At 40.4% G+C, this 21,586-nt stretch overlaps 1 protein-coding gene across 1 annotated transcript in view; it reads right to left on the bottom strand.

The window, feature by feature from the left end:
• The window catches only part of ERC2 (ELKS/RAB6-interacting/CAST family member 2), a 937,319-nt gene that overhangs the window by 362,234 nt on the left and 553,499 nt on the right, over positions 1-21,586 (bottom strand). The gene's annotated exons all lie outside the window — the stretch shown is intronic.

The following is a 21,586-nucleotide window of genomic DNA, read 5'->3' on the forward strand; positions in this document are numbered from 1 at the left end:
AATTGGACCAGGGAGCCCCAAGGCAAGGCTTTATCCTCCCCAAACCATTGGGGGCTTTTAAAAGCCAACACACAACAAAAAGGGCTGGTGTTTATGGTTCTGCACCAGAGACTTCCGTGGAGCAAGCCAGTGAAATGCCATCCCTTGCACAGATGCATGCCGCATCCACCCTGCTGATTTAAAACCATGGTTCCAGGAAGTTTCTAGATTCCAGAGTTGATGTTTGGGTTTCTAAGCCACCCTCCTTCCAGCTGAACTTGGCAGAATGGGATCATCCATCACTAAAGTCAACAGAAAGCCCTTCAAAATGTGTCAATGACATGTTAAGTTCCAATTCATAAAGACTTTCTACACAATTTCTTCAGTTTTACATGGAATTTACTTAGAATAAGCATTATAGTTCACATCCAAGGTAAATCACATGCCTTTAAGATTCAGAAAACCCTCCATTTTCCCTGATAAAAAGAGGAATTTGATAACCATAGAATGTAAATCAAAGCCAAAACCAGAAAGAGTTTAAAAAGCAAGGAATATGAAGATTAACCATGAAAGTCCCAGAACTACACCTGCTTAATTGTAGAATAAATAGTATTATTATTTAACTTTAGAAACATACAAAATTTAAAAAGCAATCATAATTTGTTTCTCATATAAATTTATAGAATATTATAAATATGACTAGCAGCCCTTCTATCAAGAAGTGCTTGGTGAGACTGAAGCAGGTTTTTTTTCCTCCTTTCCCTCCGCCCCCATTTTTGATAGCAGTGTAAAAAAATATCAGAATTATGGTCATTCCAAGTACCAACAAATATTCAGTCTGTCTAACCCTCTATGGGATGGCCTGTGTCTTCATGTCCCTGTTTCCTTTCATAAATCGCTCTCTATTCAAATGCACTATTGATCCCAGAGAACAGGGAGAGTATCCAGGATTCTCACTTGCTAAATCTCTCTCTCATGAAGTTGAAGCTGACCTGTCTGCAATCCATAGACACAGAGCTACTCAACTGGGTTTCCCAGTTCTTAGTTCACCTGCTACCGTACTATTTGGGGTAGCTAATTTTATATTAGCTAATTTTATATTAACCCAGTTGTAACAATTACACCTTAAAGTAATGACTTGCAGACTTCCCTGGCCATTTCAGCAATAACCACATAGAGAAACATGGGCACCTAAGAGATGCAGTCCAGCGTTTTTACTGATGGAGATGCCATTGGCTTCCAGCATCAATAACTCCTAGTGTGAGGTGAGACTCCTATTCTGAACAGCTTGCACCAGAGTCTCCAACAGTTTCCCAGGCCAAGGTTTCCCACTCCTCCAAATTCACATACCCCAGGCCAGTGAGCATGGCACACTGAGGACCATTGGGGCTACTGGCGTCAGGTACATAGTTCTAGTCTTCACACAGACACTGTTTCTCCCTGTGATTCTGTACAAATGACCACTTGATTCTTTGAGCTGCAGCTTCCTAGGTGATGCCCATGATACCTCCTCTGCTAAATGCCTGGAGTTCTGCAAACTATTTCCCTTGCTACCACAGCGGGAGCTTTAAAAAGAAAGAAATATTTTCCCTGTTGTGGCTCACATATTCCAGTTCTCCTTCTTTGGGGCACATGGTAGGGCCACACTCCCCTCTCCCTTTTTTTTTTAATTTAATTTAATTTTTTTTAATATATGAAATTTATTGTCAAATTGGTTTCCATACAATACCCAGTGCTCATCCCAAAAGATGCCCTCCTCAATACCCATCACCCACCCTCCCCTCCCTCCCACCCCCCATCAACCCTCAGTTTGTTCTCAGTTTTTAAGAGTCTCTTATGCTTTGGCTCTCTCCCACTCTAACCTCTTTTTTTTTTCCTTCTCCTCCCCCATGGGTTTCTGTTAAGTTTCTCAGGATCCACATAAGAGTGAAACCATATGGTATCTGTCTTTCTCTGTATGGCTTATTTCACTTAGCATCACACTCTCCAGTTCCATCCACGTTGCTACAAAGGGCCATATTTCATTCTTTCTCATTGCCACGTAGTACTCCATTGTGTATATAAACCACAATTTCTTTATCCATTCATCAGTTAATGGACATTTAGGCTTTTTCCACAATTTGGCTATTGTTGAAAGCACTGCTATAAACATTGGGGTACAAGTGCCCCTATGCATCAGTACTCCTGTATCCCTTGGGTAAATTCCTAGCAGTGCTACTGCTGGGTCATAGGGTAGGTCTATTTTTAATTTTTTGAGGAACCTCCACACTGTTTTCCAGAGTGGCTGCACCAGTTTGCATTCCCACCAACAGTGCAAGAGGGTTCCTGTTTCTCTGCATCCTCTCCAGCATCTATAGTCTCCTGATTTGTTCATTTTGGCCACTCTGACTGGCGTGAGGTGATATCTGAGTGTGGTTTTGATTTGTATTTCCCTGATGAGGAGCGACGTTCAGCATCTTTTCATGTGCCTGTTGGCCATCCAGATGTCTTCTTTAGCGAAGTGTCTACTCATGTTTTCTGCCCATTTCTTCACTGGATTATTTGTTTTTCGGGTGTGGAGTTTGGTGAGCTCTTTATAGATTCTGGATACTAGCCCTTTGTCCGACATGTCATTTGCAAATATCTTTTCCCATTCCGTTGGTTGCCTTTTAGTTTTGTTGATTGTTTCCTTTGCTGTGCAGAAGCTTTTTATCTTCATGAGGTCCCAACAGTTCATTTTTGCTTTTAATTCCCTTGCCTTTGGGGATGTTCCCCTCTCCCTTTTAACTGGGGTGGGTCTTTTATTGGTCTTTGGCCAATAAAATAATGTCATTTCCATTCCAAAATTTAAGTGCTAGTACTCAACCCCAATTTTCCCTTTTCTCTGTGACTATAGAAGCATGTTTCAGATGACGCCTCCTTCAGCCTGAGTCCCTGAGTAACCACAATGAAGCCCAAAGCCAACCCACATCATACAAGCAAGATAGAAACCTTTGGTGCTATTTCGGAGGTACACATGCACCCCGATGTTTATAGCAGCACTATCAACAATAGCCAAAGTATGGAAAGAGCCCAAACATCCATTTTTGGATAAATGGATAAAGAAAATGTGGTATACATATACAATGGAGTATTACTCAGCAATCAAAAAAGAATGAAATCTTGCCATTTGCAACTACGTGGATGGAACTGGAGGGTATTATGCTAAGTGAAATTAATCAGTCAGAGAAAGACAAAAATCATATTACTTCACTCATATGAGGACTTTAAGAGACAAAACAGATGAACATAAGGGAAGGGTAACAAAAATAACATAAAAACAGGGAGGGGGACAAAACAGAAGAGACTCATAAATATGGAGAACAAACTGAGGGTTACTGGAGGGGTTGTGGGAGAGGGGATGGGCTAAATGGGTAAGGGGCACTAAGGAATCTACTCCTGAAATCATTGTTTCACTATATGCTAACTAATTTGGATATAAATTTAAAAAAAATAAAAAATAAAATTTAAAAAAATTTTTTTTAAATAGTCTCTTGTAAACACAGGGGTCATATCCACCCTCATTTTCTTCAAACCAACTCTTCCCTTGGGTTCCCTGAAGCTCTCTTTTAGATTGGCAACCTACTTCCCATGTTTCTTTTGTAAATTCTTCATCTTCCTGTAGTCTATAATTGGATCCTTCGTCTTATTATTCATTACTAGAGACATTTTCTTCACCCATGTGGATTCTTAGGAGGAGAATTGAGGTCTGTCTCCACAGCTCTCACCTATATGCAGATACCTTTCCAAACTTTATCTTTTACTCACTTGACCTCTTTTACATATACCTAACCACCTGTTGATCACTTTGATTTGAATGTCCTAACATCACTTTAGATTCATTATGATCAAAAGCCAACTCATGACCCATGCACACCTGCCTAAACCAAATCCTTATTACCCACTCCTGCCCTCCCAACCTGCCACTCCCTAACACACCCACAAGTCCAACACCCTAACCTTTTCTCAGTCTCTCATGTTTAAGACCTCAGAACTACATTTGTTTGTTTCTTCTCTTTCTTCATTTATTTTCCATTTATTATCAAGTCTTAATAGCTCTATTTTGGAAACACTTCTGGGATCTATCATTTCCTTTTATCATTACTTTTGATGCCACAAGCTCAGGCCTCTTCCCCTCCCACATTTCTGGAGGGGTTGAAAATAATTGCGTGAGTGTGTGTGTGTGTGTGTGTGTGTGTGCATGTGTGTCTGTTCCTAGCCTTCGTCTCTACCCCTACCCTAAATAAAGACATGGCTTTGTTTGATCAGCTTCTCCCCTATCATAGTATATCTCTCAGTGAGGTCCATTGCTGGATTTTAGGATGTGGAATTAGCTAATGGGTAGCAAAGTAAACTTGAGAAACTGAGCACAAAGGTACAGGACTTTGAAGCACAGGCTACGGTGCTCTATGTAATAAAAAGTGGGAGAAAGAAGTCAGAGGGGAAAGAAGAATGATCCTTGAGACTTGGGACAGAGAGAAGTTTATTTTAAGGGCAAAATAAGGAAATTGCAAAGAAGAGAAAAAGGGAAGGAGGAAAAAGTCACTATGGGTTATTCCTGGGGCCCCTTCAATGTTTTCCAAAGACACACATTGAAGAATTAGACTACCCTTTTGATTTTTTTCAGCTGTTTTGACTGTGTGTGTTTGAATGTGTCTTTTAACTGGATCCCTTAGGTCTGGGATTCAAAGATGTCCCACAGGACTCACTGTCACAACTTATGCCTACTGCCAAAACAATATGCCTAAACCACCAATATTTTGTCAAAAATATCACTGACCTGGCTCCAACATCTCAAGGAGCTCCCAATTACCCACAGTAGTGGCCTTCAAATTGTGTTCCCTAGAGCCCCAGGGTTTCCCAAGGGCACCTGTGGCCTGATAACAGATCAATGGCATGGGAAGAGGAGTGTTGTATTTGTTTTATATATATAATTCCACTCAGGATTTAATTTCAAATTTTTTTAAAAAGTTTAACGTATTTTAAAATACTGAGAATGATTAAAAGCATGATTATGAAGCCAGACTGTACTAAACATACTGTTTTACCATATATGAGTCATAAAACTTTGGGAAAGGGTCTGAGTTTTCTCATCTGTGACAAAATTATTTCTCATAAGAGTTACTACAAGTATTAAGTGAAGCAATGAATGTAAAGTTCTTAGTGCAGACACTGGCAACGGCAAATATGAAACCAGTACATTCTTAAAAGAAGAGGTAGTAATGTTAATGAAACAGAATTCAGGAAATAGCTTACCACTCACTATCTGTGTCACTCTGAATTATAAAAGTTCAGTGGGCCTCAGGTCCCTCAATTGTGATATAAGGGTAATAATAGACCTTAGCTCACAGGACTTTTATAAAGATTCAATGGGTTAACATTTGTGATACCCTAAGAACAATGCCTAGTACTTGGTGTCATAGAAATGTCAGCTCTTATTAATAGTGCCTAGTAAGGATTCAACCCATTTTATGTTTAATTATTACTGAGTTCAAATTTTTTGCTTCCTGTCACCTACCCTCAACCGCATACATACACACACACACACACACACACACACACACACAGATGCACACGCACACATGCACACCCCTGGACTGCCCTATGTTGACCCGCTCCAGTTACTGAAATCTTCCATCTTTTAAGTTCTGTCACTTCACAGGATACAGCAATTAAAAACTGGAGCTCTGAAAAGCACATACCTGGTTAAAGCTTTGGTTTCACAATAGGATCTCTACAACCTGAGGCGAATCTTAACTCAGTGCTTCCTAAACTTTGTTGCACATTAGAATCCTTTGGAAAGATGTGAAAAATCCTGATGCCATGGTTGCATTAAATCCCAGTGTTTGAGGATGGGAGTCAGGCTTTATATTTTATTAAAGTTGCAGATGATTTCAAAGTAATTCCAAAGTGCAGCCGAGTCTAGATACCCTGGATATTACTGACATCTCTCTAAATCTGCAGGTCCTCCCCTATAAAATGGGAAGGAGATGGAAACTACTGCACGGGATTGGCAAGAGCATAAAGCATCCAGCCCTCTGTGTTGGACACCCTGGAAATGTCCAGTACATGACAGTTACCATTGTCCCTAGTCCAACCCAAGTACCAAATACCAGTTCTTACTGTCGACACTTGACTTTATGCCACCTAATCAAATACCACTTCACATTTCTGCACAACTTTTCATGTGTATGCTTAATTGCTACCACTGGATCATAATCCCCTGGAGGGCAAAAGACCACATCTCTGTCTTCTTTGGAAGTGCCTTCAGCCCCTGACACAACACTAGCATCCATACTCAATAAATACCTACAGAATGGGAGGAAGGGGAATGAAAAGGCATAATTCTGAAACGCCCTCCTTTGACTCACTTAGTGCAATGATGGATGAAGTGTAAGTCCGAACCTGATACTTTCCTACCCCATAAATCAGTGGTCCCCTTGCCATCATCCTCACCAAACACCCTTCAAGGTCTTGCTCTCTGCTGCCTCAAGCACCTTCTCTTTGCTATGGAGATGAGAGGGCTCAGTTACCCAGATCTTGAATGCAAGGGGGTCCCACATTCACTGTAACCCCGGCAGCCACTAAGAGCACCCAGAAACCTGAGTTTCAGGATGGCACAATAAAAGTGTCCCAAGCTTTGACCTGGGGTACAAGCAAGCCAGGGTTTTGTCCTGCTCTGTAGTCCACATGCTCTGCCCTGGGACCTGGAAGATGTATACTCCTTCCTTCCACCACCTCACTGGATGTCTCCTATGTGCCAGGCACTCTGCTGGACACTTGTGACAGGCTCCCCCTCAGAAGCGGTCTGGTTTGGCAGGCAGGCTTAAATGAAAAAACTATTTAATCACAATTGTGATTTAAAAAAAAAGCTATTAAAGAAAAGTACTGAGTGATAAGCAAGAGTAAAACAAGAGCCAATCCTGCCCTAGGCCTCATGGTCTGCCTCCCTAAATCAGTCGAGTGGGAGTGGCTTGTTGAAGAGGAAGGAAAAAATGAATGCTGGTTGCCCAGGCTGTGGGGCCTTGTGGTCCTCCTCATTAGGGAATTATTACTTGGAGAATTACAGTGATTATGAATCAATAACCGCTTTTGAGAAGTCCAGCAGGAAAACAACACATTTGTCTCGACTTAACACAGCGTTTGCTTCTTTTAGAAGTACATCTATTGGTAATTCACCAGACCATAATATTTGCTGGGGGAAACATTTTTTTTAGAAAGCTGTTTAATTCCTAAAATGCCACCTTCGATGAAAACAATTCACAGCAACCTCAGAAGTCTTTTGCAAGTCTCAAGATGTTCCAATTTAAAACAATTTCCTAAAAAGTCCCGAAATACGTCAAGACCAAAATTCTGATCCTATACCTAGAAAGCTAGGATTACATTTTAAAATATATCAGCTTGGTGTTACAAATCTAGAAAATAATAAGGCTTCTTCAAGCTAGATGTCTACTAGGCCACAGGGGCACACCAATTTAAAAAAACTTATATAGTTGTGTGTCATTTCTGATTTTATTAGTCATTCCATGTGGCAGATTATAAAATTGTTGAATTACCAGGACTATTCAATTGTATTCAAATAATTCATAACTCTGTACACTTTAAGAATAATGAAGCCATGGGGCACCTGGCTGGCTCAGTCGGTTAAGTGTCCAACTTCAGCTCAAGTCATGATTTCATGGTTCACAAGTTCGAGCTCCGCGTCAGATTCTGTGCTGACAGCTCGGAGCCTGGAACCCTCATTGGATTCTGTGTCTCCCTCTCTCTCTGCTCCTCCCCTGCTCGCACCCTATCTCTCTCTCTCCCTCTCTCTTTCTCTTTCTGTCTCTTCCTCAAAAATAAATAAACAGTTAAAACTAAAAGAATAATGAAGCCGTTAAATGAATTTCTAGAGTCCAGTGCTTACACCCAGCTCTGGAGAAACTGTCGGAACTTTTAAAGTGAACAGTGGAGTCTTAAAACAATAAAATAAAAAACCTGTTTAAGACCTTAAATCATTAACATGTGTCGACTTAGACTTACACATACATTTGTGTTGTTTAACTAAATATTTGAAAACCAGCTTTTCTCTCAGTTATCTGCCAAGAGCCCCACTCTGGGTTCTGTGTGTCTCTTTCTGACACGTGGCAACATCTTGTGCTTTTCATGAGGCCTGCTTGGCAAGAACTGATCTTCAAATATTTTGATAAAACAATTTTTTTTCTTAAATTGTAAGTCAGTATTGAGTTAGTGTCTATTTTGTGTTAATGATTTGTAATTTTTAAAGTTTTTAAACCATGTTTTAAAAATACACAGGCTCTTCGGCCTTAGACTTCACCATCCATCCTGGCTTTCTGTCTTCACTCATCCTGAGTGCAAGAAGATGGTAGTTCTCAGTTTGCACCAGAACACAGAGCCAATGAAATCCCCATATCCCAGGTTATAGCCAAATTGGAATGTGAATTGGTCCTGTGGGAATAGCCAGGACCTAGCCCAGCTCTCCTCTGGGCACAGAGGTCACCCTGATAAACCTGAAACCTCTCTCCTCAACAGCAAGAACATCTCAGACAGTGATGTTGTGAGCAAAGGAGCTGTTAAAACGAGGCTCCTAATCTTATTTTTCCAATTACTCTTATCTGACATTTCTATCTCCACCTCCTTCCCACCTCCCCACTGCTGCCTTAGAGTGACACCTTTTGGAAATGGTTGAAACTGAAAATGCTCAGACTGCTGTCTGCCTGGACCTGGCCACCCTCAAGATTGTGTTTGGGATTTGTTTCCTCCTTGCTGAAGTTAAAGCATCTAGGAGCTTTGCTTAAATGTGACACCTCTGATCCTTCAGCAGCAAACAAACACCCACATCAAATGAGTGTGTTTGGGTTCAAGCTCTTTGGTTTTGACTGCATTTTAAATTCTCCCTTTTCCCTTTTCTCTTCCCGAGCTTATTAACAAAACTTCACACCATAACAAGAAGATGGATAGAGAAGAAATGTGTACAATGCATACATCTGACTTAGATTCTGTTAAATCAAACAGTGTTAGAATACAAATGAAGAAAAGTTTCTCTACAATGTCCTGAGAATTCTTCATTCCAGATTGGACTAGGCTCAGTGGAACCTCCTTGATAAAAAGACTGTGTAGATGAGTTTCTGTTTATTTTTTGGTGTAGTACTTCTTGAACAATTGGGAAGCATTCTTTACTTTACGTGTGCACAGTTCTGCAGCATGGCAAAGAGCTGGTCTTTTCCTTAACAGTCCCAGACTTTCTTGGAAGCAGTATAGCTAATGGTTAAGACTATGAACCCTGAAGCAAGAAGGCTTAGGTCCCAATCAGGATCCAGCCATGTGCTAGCTGTATGACTTTGTAAGAGATACTTGACCTCTGTTTACATCAGTTTCCTTCTCTGTAAAATGTGGATAATAATTGTACCTCCTGGGCTCCTTGCGAAGAATACCTGAGTTGTAATAGTTACATAGTGGGCACATAGCAAGCATGCAGTAACCTGTAATCAGTATCAATAGTGATGTTAGTTTATTCAGCCTAGTAGAGGAGAAGTAAGCAAGGAAAAAAGTGAATTTCCATCTTCTTACATTTTCAGAGAGACACAGTATTTTTCATCTTCAATGGAATGGTGAAAATTTTTACTACGAAATCTATAACAAACAAATTAATCACCCTCAAAATATGTGTTGTTCATATTTTAGTCTAACTTAGCTGAATTCCAAACACAACCATGAAGGAACTCATGAAGATATTAGAGAAGTGTTATCCAACTGAACTTCCTATAATGATGGTGAGGTTCTAATCTGCACTGTCCAATACACGTCACTACATGTGGCAATAGAGCACGGGAAATATTACTGGTGCAACTTAAGAAATGAATTTTTAATGCAGTTTAATCTTAATTAAAATTTAATAGCCAATTCTAATGGCTACTGTAATGAAAAGAGCCACTTTTTAGAAATTATTTCAATCTTTGTGGAAAGTTTACCTTTTTTAAATATCTGATAAAAACTTTTAAATTCCTTTAAATTCACTATAATTCATGAATTACCATTTGATCCAGTGTTTCCACCTTAGGACTTTATTCTAAGGATATCCTAAGGGATGTTCCCAGAGGAAATTATTGTGAGGATACAATAAACATGTTCATCATAGTGTTGTTTATAAAAATCAGAAAAATTGTGTATGTATATGCATAGACACATATATAAATACAAATGCATACATATAAATATACCTGGCAAATAAATGAGTTAAATAAATTCGAGTGTGTGTGTGTGTGTGTGTGTGTGTGTTACAAAGAAACTGGAGAGTAAATTAGAGGCATCCAATTGTTGAGATGTTGGACAGATATTAAACACTGTGAATGTAAAGGAAAGAGGCTCACGAATTCCTAAGTGAGAAAAGGAAGTTAGTAAATAGAAAATACAATACAATCCAAACCATATGTGGGGTTTTAAATGCATATTACAGAAAACAAAAAGACTAGAACGAAGCACATCAAAATATTAATGATGGGTTTGTTTCTAGGCACAGACATTTCAGGTAATCTATTATATTCTTCTTTGTATTTTTGTTGCAAATATGAATTATTAATGTAAAAAGAATACTGTTTTGAAAATTGCAACCAAGGAAGTTCTGCAGAAAGTACTACTGTTCCCACTGAACGATTGGTTGCTGGTAAACCAGTCTCCAAAGGAGATTTATAAAGCAGAAGTCTAGAGCAGGGCGGGGCCCTCTGGTGGCAGTTACAGTGGCAGCTACCCTCAGCCAAAATAATCTTAACTCAGGCCACACTTCCGGGCATGGCTGCTTTGCCCCTTGACAGTCACTTAGATTTATGCTGATTATAATCCCGGTTCACCAGGGAGTGTTTGAGTGTTGGTGACTCCGGAGCTGTCAACAGTCATTCCCACCACCTCACCCTACCCCACAATGTGCTTGAATGTTGTTCATTTCATTACTGTTCCTTAAGAAAGTTCCTATGGGTTTTGGAAGTCCAGTATGTTTGTTTTTTCATTTGTTTTGTTTTGTGTTGTGTTTGTGCAGCATTTTATAATTCTGTTATTATTATTTTGTTTCTGCATCACTCAAAATTAGTTGCCAGGCCCTAAAAAGCCAGAACCATTTGTTCATGCCACTAAGCCACCTCTATTAGCAAGGTCTATTCATTGCTATTCAACAAATCAGGGCAATGTTCTCAAACAGACCTACTTTCTTGTGATGCAAGGAACAATTCTGAGGCATTTCCAAGGAGGAAGAATGAAAGAAGGGGGCCTCTTTCACTCTGAATTCTCCTACTGGCTTGGCTTTGCAGGAGATCCTTGTCGATGATGACATATTTCAATCACCCAAATCAAGCCTGACTCCAAGCCCTTTCCTGGTACCCACAGGCCCCTTGCATCACAGTTCCATCAACCTTGAGAAATAGGTAGTGGCCTCTCTGTATGTCACCTTGGTCCTCGATCATATGGAGTCCAATGCATCCTTGATCCTCCCACTGGACCCAGCATCTGCTCAAACACACAGTATAGGGTCAATAAATAATTGTGGGAGGAATCCCAAGAGAGAGAAAAGAAGAGAAGAAACTATACTGTGGAAAAGTAATCATTACGTCTGATTTAAATAATATGGTTTCCTAAAACTCATTTGATCCTGACATACTTCCAAAGGAGCAGATCATTCAACTGATGAGTAACTCAAGTTCAGAAAAGATACGGGATTTACCTAAGAATTGTAGATGTCTTACTCTTTCCCAGAATGTGAGTCTGACTGTTGAGTACAAATATAATAAGACAATTGTTAGATGGGACTATATTGAGATGATGTGGGCCATGAGACCCTCAACAGTTAAACACAAACAAACAAACAAATAAACAAACAAAGACCTTGGCTCATTCTCCTCTGTGTCCTCAGGCCTGAACACAGCATCTAGCATACAGCCAGAAGCCAAAGATATATGGATGAACATAATTTAGTGAATAGACCTGGGTCTCATTTGAGTCACTGGAGTAGAATATTCACTATACTACTTTGATTCCAGTGCTGTTCCAAAATATCTTACTTGACTTTAGTTATTAATTTTCCATTACTATGTAACAAATTGCCACCAACTTGACAGCTGACAGTTCCATAGGTCAGAAGTCCAGGCAGGAAGCATGGTGTGGCTGGGTTCTCCACTCAGGGCCTCACAAGGTTGAAATTGAGATACAGCAGGCTACCTTCTCATCCAGAGCTCAGGGGGACCCTCTTCCAAGTTTATGCAGTTGAAGCAGAATTCAGTTCCCTGCAGTTGTAGGTGTGAAGTTCCCTTCTCCTTAGCACTCCTAGCTCCTAGAGACCATTTTCATTCCTTGTCACATGGCCCACTCAAATTTTTAAATCCAGCAATAAAAAAATCACGCTTGCATCAAATTTTTCTCATGCCTTGACTCTTTTTCTTCAGAAATTGCCCACTCCCTTTTAAGGGCTCACTAATTAGATCAGGCCCACCAAGAATAATCTCCCTTTCTTAAAGGCAACTATGTCATATAACATACCTAATCACTGTAAAAATATAAAATTGCATTTCAAAATATATGTGCCAAATACAAGGGAACTTCTTTAACATGATAAAGAACATTTACCAAAAATAATCTACAGCTACCATCATACTTAATGGTAAAAGACTCAATGCTTTCCTCTAAGATCAAAAGCAAGGAAAGGATATCTGCTCTTACCCTTCTTTTTTTTTTCATTTCTTTAATGCTTATTTTATTTTTGAGAGAGAGAAAGAGCATGAGCAGGGAAGGGGTAGAGGGAGAGGGAGACACAGAATCTGAAGCGAGCTCCAGGCTCTGAGCTGTCAGCACAGAGCCCAACGTGGGGCTCAAACTCATGAACCACGAGATCATGACCTGAGCCAAAGTCTGACGCTGAACTGACTAAGCTACACAGGTGCCCCTGCTCTTACCTATCTTATTCAACAGAATACCTGGAGTTCTAGCCACTGCACTAAAGCAAGAAAAATAAATGAAAAGCATAATAATTAGAAAGAAAATAACAAAACTATCACTACTTGCTAATGAAATGTCTATGCAGAAAATCCTGAGAAAATTCCTAGAACAAATGTGTTCAGCAAGGTTGCAGAATGCAAGATCAACACACAAAAATTATATATATATGTGTATATACATATATAGTAAGTATGTGGAAACCAAAATTAAAAAGCAAATACCATTTATAATCATTCCAAAAAATGAAATATTTAAGTATTAACTTAAAACATGTATAGGATGTATATGCTGGAAATTACAAAATTCTGATTAAAGAAATCAAAGAGAATTTAAATAAAGAGAGCAATATGGAGCGTTCACAGATTAGAAGACTAAACATAGTAAGTATGTCAACCTTTCCAAGATTGATGTGCATGTTTAATGTAGTTCCTATCAAAATCTCAGCAAGTTTAGGGGCGCCAGGTTGGCTCAGTTGGCTAGGCATCTGACTTCAGCTCAGGTCATGGTTCGTGAGTTCAAGCCCCGCATCAGGCTCTCTTCTGTCAGCACAGAGCCTACTTCAGATAATCTGTCTCCCTCTCTCCCTGCCCCTCCCCCCCCCAAAAATAAATAAACATTAAAAACATTTTTTTTTAATCTCAGCAAGTTTTTTTTTTTTAGACATAGATAAGCTTACTCTAATATGATATGGAAAGGCACAGGATCCAGAAAGCTAAAACAATACTGGCAAAGAAGAATAAAGTGGAAAAAAATCACTCTACCTGATATTAAGGCTACTGTATAGTTACAGTTACCGAGACCAGTAATATTGGCAGAGGGACAGACACATAGGTCAGTATACGGAATAGAACACAGAAACAGACATACATGAAAATGTTCCAGTGATGTTTGACAGAGGAGCAAAAGCAATTCAGTGGAGTAAAAGATAGATAGCCTTTTCAATAAGTCGTGCTAGAATATTTGGACATCCACAAATGAACAACAAAAAGATATTGCACTAAACTATAGTCAAGAAGTCTCAAAACTTAACAGTAAAATCTCTAATACAATTCCAAAATAGAAGAAGACATGAACAGACTATGTTGCTGAAAAGAACATGCAGATGGCAAGTAGGCACACACAAAACGTTCTATGTCACTAGCCATTCGAGAATTGTAAATTAAGACCACAATGAAATATTGCCACACACCTATCTGAATGGCTAAAATTAAAAGTAGTGACAATATCAAATGCTGGTGAGGATCCCGAGAAACTGGATCCCTCATACAATGCTGGCAGGAATGTAAAGTGGTGCAACGACTTTGGAAAACAATTTGGCAGTTTCTTATAAAATTTAGCATGCAACTACCATACGGCCCAGCAATGGTAGTCTAATTATTTACGTCAGAGAAGTAAAAACTTGCGTTCACACAAAAACCTGTGTTGAACGTTGATAGGAGCTGTATTACTGATAGCCAAAAACTGAAAACAACCAGGGTTTCCTTTAACTGGTGAATAGTAAAACAGATTGTGGCATATCTATACTGTGGAATACTACTCAGCAATGGCAAGAAGCAAAGTATTGATACAACCAACAATTTGGAGGATTCACCAGTAAATTATGAAATTGAAAAAACCAATCCCTGAAGGCCACATCCTATGTAATTCCACTTACACGATGTTCTTTAAATGACAAAATTATACAAATGGAGAACAGATTAATGCTTGCCAGGGATAAGGGCTGAGAAAGGAGAAGAAGTTGAATGCAGTTATAAAAGGGCAGTGTGAGGGATCCTTATGGCAGTGGAAGTGTTCTGTAATCGGACTGCATCAGTGCCAATACCCTGGTTGTGATATTGTACTGTAGTTGTACAACATGTTACCACTGGGGGAAACTGGGTAAAGGTTACACAGGATTCCTCTCTATTATTTCTGAAAACTGTTTATGAATCTACCATTATGTAAAAATTAAAGGTTAAAACAATTTTAAGTGTATGTCATATATATTAGGCGCCCACTTCAGCTGGGAAAAGGACAGTGAGAGCAAATACTGGGGGAGACGGGAAAGGCTCACATAAGGTGAGGCCATTCCCATTATCCTGAGGAAGAATCCTCTCCAAAATGTCATAACTATGAGGATGTCAGCAGAGAATGCTCACGTTGTAAATGCTTTCCAGTCGCAATGTCAACCACATACGCAGGCAAAACCATCAGCATTCAAATCAATGGGTTGATATCTACTGAATTAGGATGTGAAAGTGATTTCCTTAAGAGTCAAGTGATTACAATATCATAATTGTGGTCCCGTTTTTATAAAGCCAACCCACACACACACACACACACACACACAATTTTAAAATGCTATGTTCAATAATAGCTATCAGTGCATCATAGGCTAACCCATAAAGGCCACTGGAAGGTATGGTTTCCTTATAATTATAATCCAGGTAAGTAAAAAAAAAAAAATCACAGTAAAGCTTCATTATCCTCAAACTAAATACATCCTCCAGACTTCTGGCTTGGTTAGCTCCTCAGTGGGAGGAAAGCAAAAACCAGACATAAAGTGCCAGAATGAAATCTTCCGCTTCAATTTCTTCTTTATTTAAAACATTTTATAGGGCTTTATGTTGACCCTGTGGCTTCAGGAGAAGGAAATCCTCCGAAATGTGTCCCTGGGGCACAGCATCCCCCACAGCGACTTGGCTCCCTTCTTTCAGAGCGATTACTGCTGCATGGAAAAAAACAATTCTTAATTGGTTAACTTTGGGAAAACCGCTTCATAAAGAGAAGACTTGGAACAAAGACGCCCACCCAAACAGTCAGCTCTCTCCACATACAGAGTGACTGGGGATGAGTTTGAGAGATGCCACATAAATGAGGCTGACAGACAGAACAGAACTGCACTTTCAAGCTTGATGGAGGGTTTATCCGCTTTCCTTCCATCTCTAAGTGGAATTAGGTATCCACGGGATCACAACAGCAGATCTGCTAAACTCTGCCTCTCTTCCAATCCCAGCAGTCATCAGTGTGCTGCTCAACATCCTCCCTGCTCTCCAGGGACTGAGACTTTCCTTTCTGGCCGTCCATCTGAACTAATGAGAGTGGGGTTATGACACTGGGCTCCCAGGACCAGTTACTCTGCTTCTCACCTGGCTCTGCACCGGAGATTGTCCCCCAGTCCCTGTTAGGGGTTGTGTATTGGTCCCAAGGGAGCCCAGTGGACAGTGGGTGGATGGCAAGGGTCAAATCCAGCCTATTCCTATAAAAACAACTGAAGTACACATCCTGCCGAGCACAATTTTCATGCTTAAAAGCAGCAACTTTTGTTTTTCTCAATTACCCTAACACACTGGGAGCATTCACTGTTAATCCGAGCAGAGAGAAAAACTACTCACATCTTAACGTGTGACACTTTGTTCTTCAAAACTTCACAGTTGTGATGGAAAGTGCTCTGTTGACAGGACAATTTATACTCACATATTAAATCCCAGGCTTTACCAAGTACTTGTAGATATCTATGTTTTCCCCACAAAATGTTTTCTACAATTTATGCCTTTGAACTCTAGTTTCAAAATAAGTGATCCTTTCTCCAAGTAGCTCTTTTCAGATAAAAAAAAAATCACCATTTTCATTACTAATATGAGATCACAGTCTAGTCCCATATAAAGTGATTAAACATAACCCTGGTATTAAATAGTCTCAAGACAAATGTAAGTGAAAACATTGGATTCCTTGCTTGACCACCAAATGCTCACTCAAGGGTCTGAATGCTTCTGCTGGGATGTTTTCTTTCTTTTATGATTTCTCAAATATGTAAATTACCTTGTTTAAAAATAATTCTCCTCTCCTTTCTTTAAGAATTAATACTGTTATAACTATCTATAAGGAGATCATGACATTTGGACTTCAGGAGAGAAACATTCTTGGTATTTAAAATATCTAACAACTATACATATATGGAAATGAATACCCCATTTTGATGGGTCACACTCAGTAACCTTAGAGGCGCCTCTATCTGGGCAATAGTTCCTTTTGGACGAAACACAATTAGGCTGTGTAATGTGCTGAATCCCTTCAGATAAACCGTGTGCACAGAGCCGAGCCACTCTCGTGCTGGCTTTAAGGCTGGGGCTGTCAGGCCCACTTCTCTGGTTAATGTCAGTAGCACTATGTATAAAAGGTGACTCCAGTGTGTACAAATGTTGATCTTTAGAGAAGTCATGCCTAGACTCACACACACATCCACTCTTTCGTCCACTAGGTCAACGGCAGGAACAGAGGGCGACCCCAAAAGGAGCTTGCCAAGAGCAGAGTCTTACTTGTCAGGTTACATTGCCCCCAGGGACTTCCCTGCCTGAGATTAATCCATAATCCTGTTTCGTGTTTAAAAAAAATTTCAGGTTCTAAAAGCCTTGCCTATGAGACAGTTTCAGAGGCGACAGGGAAATGTTCTAATACACAGTAACAAATTAAGTGCCAATGCAAGTAAGCACAGAAAAGAAAGGGACTGTGTGGAGTAGGTGCCGCAAAATGTTTGCCCTTGTCCAAAATCATTTCTTTGCAGTTCCAGAATAGACACTAAAAACATATTTGAATGGCTGGAGTACCTGTAGGTCTAAAGAAAAAAAAAGACACAAAGCTAAAACCATCTATGGTTTTTCAGCTTGCTGCACAAGTTAAGTGAAATAAAGATGCCCCCTGATGGAAAACACAGCCGAGGTTCTGAAGAAACATAATATTCGCTGATGTGACTTCCAAACTAAATTTCATCTGAATACCAAACAGTAAGAAAGCTCTCATCTCAGCTCTGAACAATCCTATTTTTATTACATCAAAACTGTTTCTTCCCTTGCCAACCTCATTCTCCCCCTTTTTGCTACAAAGTTAATGTCCAGAAAGCGTCCTTTTACAACTCTAGCAGACCTGACCAAAAAAAAAAGCAGGAATTCCCAATGCTGTAGAAACCATCATGAACATGTTCTCATCTGGATGATTCAAAAAAGTGTAACTCACTCCACTCTATGGCAAAGAAAGAGAACATCTTGGAGAAAACAGTTCTGAACGAGGGAACTCCTTGACACTCGGGAGCACTGAGGTATGGACAGAGACACCTGGCCTGGTGGCATCTTCTGCTTTGATTCAGAGAGAAGGAAAAGCAGGACAGCTAATAATACAAGTACCCATTCTGATTCGTGGTTCAGTCTTTGCTTATAGCCATTCCTGCTAAGATTTAACTTACAACGTTTGGCAACCAGGCTGACCTCTTCAAAGGCAAAGGTGAGCATGGAAAGAGCATTTTCCATGCAGATGCATCCTCTCTAGTGTAAGAAAAGCAGCTCCAGTTTCCAAAGGTGAGAACAAAGGACACAACAAATCACCAACCATCTTGCTCATGGTTTGGAGCTGCATGTGTTGTAAGGTGTGCATGTGCATGTGTGTGTGCACATGTGCACAGAGAGCATCCCTCCTGTTCCCTCCCATCAATGCCCCCAATGCATATTCCCACCCTCAGTGATAGCTGAGGATGAATTACCATTTCTATTTTTTGTACTACAGGTGGAGAGAGCCCAAACCCTACAATTGAGCAGACTAAGGAATTTTTACACCTACAAGCACTGACTTCCAAAATCAAAATATAGTTTTCAAAGAGGCAATATGGTTTCTATTACTTTGCGATAAAACCCCCAACTCCTTCTCCTGACTGACAAGGGTCCTGTTTTATCCAGCCATTCCCTGAACCCTCAACAACATCCCATGCCACTGTGACCTTCCCTGGCCCTTGTAGAATCTGGTCTTTCTCCTCTACCATGCCTTGTTCCTCTCCTACCCTTTCCAAACCCTTCAAACAACAAGCATCTTCTCACCTATCAGGTCTCAACATAAATGTCACCACCTCCAACAGGCCCCTCTGAATCCCCTTAAAGTAGCTGTCTGCCTCCCACCTGTCCCTGGTATTCCTCTCAGCTCCACGTTTGTTTCCTTCATAGCATGTATTACAATAAATTACTCCACTTAACAATTCCTTTGCATGTACCTTCCCATTTCCCTCACTAGGCTCTTTGCTTCACGTCTCACTTAGCCAATTATCTGTAATTCCCAACTGGGGTTTGGCATGTGGCTGGCACTTAATAAATACTTAACTCATAACCAGAATTAGTAAAAACAGTAACACCTGATATTCACACCAGTGGTTCTCAAGGGGGTCCCCTAACCAGCAGCAGCAGCTTCGTCTGGGAATTTGTGAGAATGCACATTCACAGCATCCTTTCCCGTGCCCCTGTCTCTACCTATTGAATCAGAAATTCTAACGGTATGGCCCAGCAATCTGTGTACTCTTCAGAAAGATTCTGAGACATGTTCAAGTTTAAGAACTACTGGTTCTTAAACAATATTGCCCACTTTCCAAAGAGTCTTTAAGCATAGATGTCATTGATCTGCCTCTATTTGAGAAAAGAATTAGCACATTGTCACAGGGGATATATCTTTGTAAGCAAACAATGACTGTGATCATTCAGCTCAGAAAAGACCCTGAATTGATAAATGTTTGGGGGAAAGTCAGTGAAAGAAAACCAATGCACATTCAGGATATCCTCGCTCATTTCTGTTCATGTAGGCAGAGTGATCAGGCTTTATGTCAAGATGCTGCAGGCAAACTACTGATTGGCATTCCTGCCTTATCCATGGGGATGGTCCAGAAAGGAGCCCAGATGGCTTGCCTACCCAACCCCACTTTGATGGTAAGGTTCTTAACACAGACCTTGGTTTGTCAGTCATCTTTGCACCCAGGCCTTGACCTAATACTTAACACAGAGTAATCACTCAGAAAGAGTCTACAGAAGAATCAGTGGCTGAAATAGGTGCCATGGCATCTGTACAGTTGGGGAGAAGCAAACAAGGGGGCTTTGCTTATGGAATTTATTAATGGGCTAATTGCCTTTATAGGAAACAAGTGATTCAAAAACATGAGAGAGCTTGTAATAGGTGAAGAAAAAGTACAGAACTGAGAGTCAACAAGGATCCATGTTCAAATCCTGTCCACTTGAGGCTATATGTCTTTGGTCAAGATACCTGACCTCACTGAGCCTCCCATTCCTCAAGTGGACAAGGGGATCATACATCCTGCCATACAGGGCAGTTGTGGGGATTAAATGAGGTTGCAGGGTAAATGTCCAGCACAGCATCAGGCATGTAGTGAGTACTCAAAACACTGTCATGATCTGTAATATCATTATCACATACTTGTTTAACTGGGGAAAATGAATCAGAGTTATGTCCCCCTGATGTAGTATGCATTCTGAAAGCCTTTAATGTAGGGCGGTTAGGGAATTATATTCCTGTCTATCCCATAGCTTTCAGCGTGTTGAGAGAGATCCATCAGTATAAAATAGGAGGAAACACAGGCACTGAGGTTGGGTAGTTGATGGCTTTAATCCTTTCTCTGCCACTTACCAGCTGTGTGACCTTGCGTAAGCCACTTACACTCTCTGGGCTTCTGCCTTTGTAGATTGGAGATAATAATACACTTCACACAGGTCGTACTGAGACCTGGAGATTAAAATGTCCATGAAACACTCAGCCCTGTGCCCTGCCCCTTAGTAAGCACTTGATAGATGATAAGTATTATTCACTAAAACTAACAATAAGCAGGACAGAATTCCATCTATGCTATAGAAGAGGCATGAGCAGAGTGTTAGAGGCATAAACAAGGAGAAGATACATTTGGAAAAGTGAGACAAGGGCAGGGGAAGCTTCTCGGAAGTGATAGTATTTAAACAATGTCTTAAAACAGGAGTCACAAACCCAAACACTGGCAGGGCAAAGCACTTATTAACAAGAATTGATGCTGGCCAGGCAGGGAAAATGCTCCTTAACTGCCACTAATTTCCACAGGCAAAAACACGGGTTCTCTCACTGAAAGAGATACTTTTTAGTATCTCAGCTTTTCTTGGGAAATCTGATATTTTTAAAATACTATCTCAATTAAAAAGAAAAAAAACCCACAAACTTACCTGAATTCACAAAACACATCTACTGGTGACATCTGGCCACTGGCTACCAGTTTTCACCTTCTATTTTAAAGGATGGGTAGAGTTTTGTCAAGCAAGGATAGTGGTGAGATCATCCTAGCAAGAAAACAGTCTGGGCTGAAGCAGGGGAAAGGTAGAGGTGGAAAGGCCAGGAAGCTTTCAGAAATCAGAATACTGAACCAGGAGACTGAAAGGGAGAGGATGGGGAACAGAAATGCCAGGAAGCAAGAAGCATGTGGAGAAGGCTTTCAGGGAGAGGTATGGGCTGGATTGACAGGGTAGGTCTGAGAATATGGACGTGGAAAAGGAAGGACTTTGAAATGAAGAACAGAAACCCTACCAGGCCACTCTCTTCCCTTCTTTGGGCCTTAGTTTTCCCTTTTGTAAGGTGAGCTCCTGAATTAGAGGAGTTCTAAGTAGCCTTCCAGCCCTTTCTGCACCACTCAGGTGCCACTGCAAATTCCCCACCTGGGGAACACTATATGCAGCTTCTGTGATGTAGGTTATGGGGGATGTGACTCTAGCTCCCCATTAGGAGAAAAAGGATTAAAGGTCTGCCCAAGCACCACCTTTTTTTTTTTTTTTTAATTTTTTTTTTCAACGTT

The sequence above is a fragment of the Lynx canadensis genome, chromosome A2 (assembly GCF_007474595.2).
Source record: "Lynx canadensis isolate LIC74 chromosome A2, mLynCan4.pri.v2, whole genome shotgun sequence".
NCBI classification, from domain to species: Eukaryota; Metazoa; Chordata; class Mammalia; order Carnivora; family Felidae; genus Lynx; species Lynx canadensis.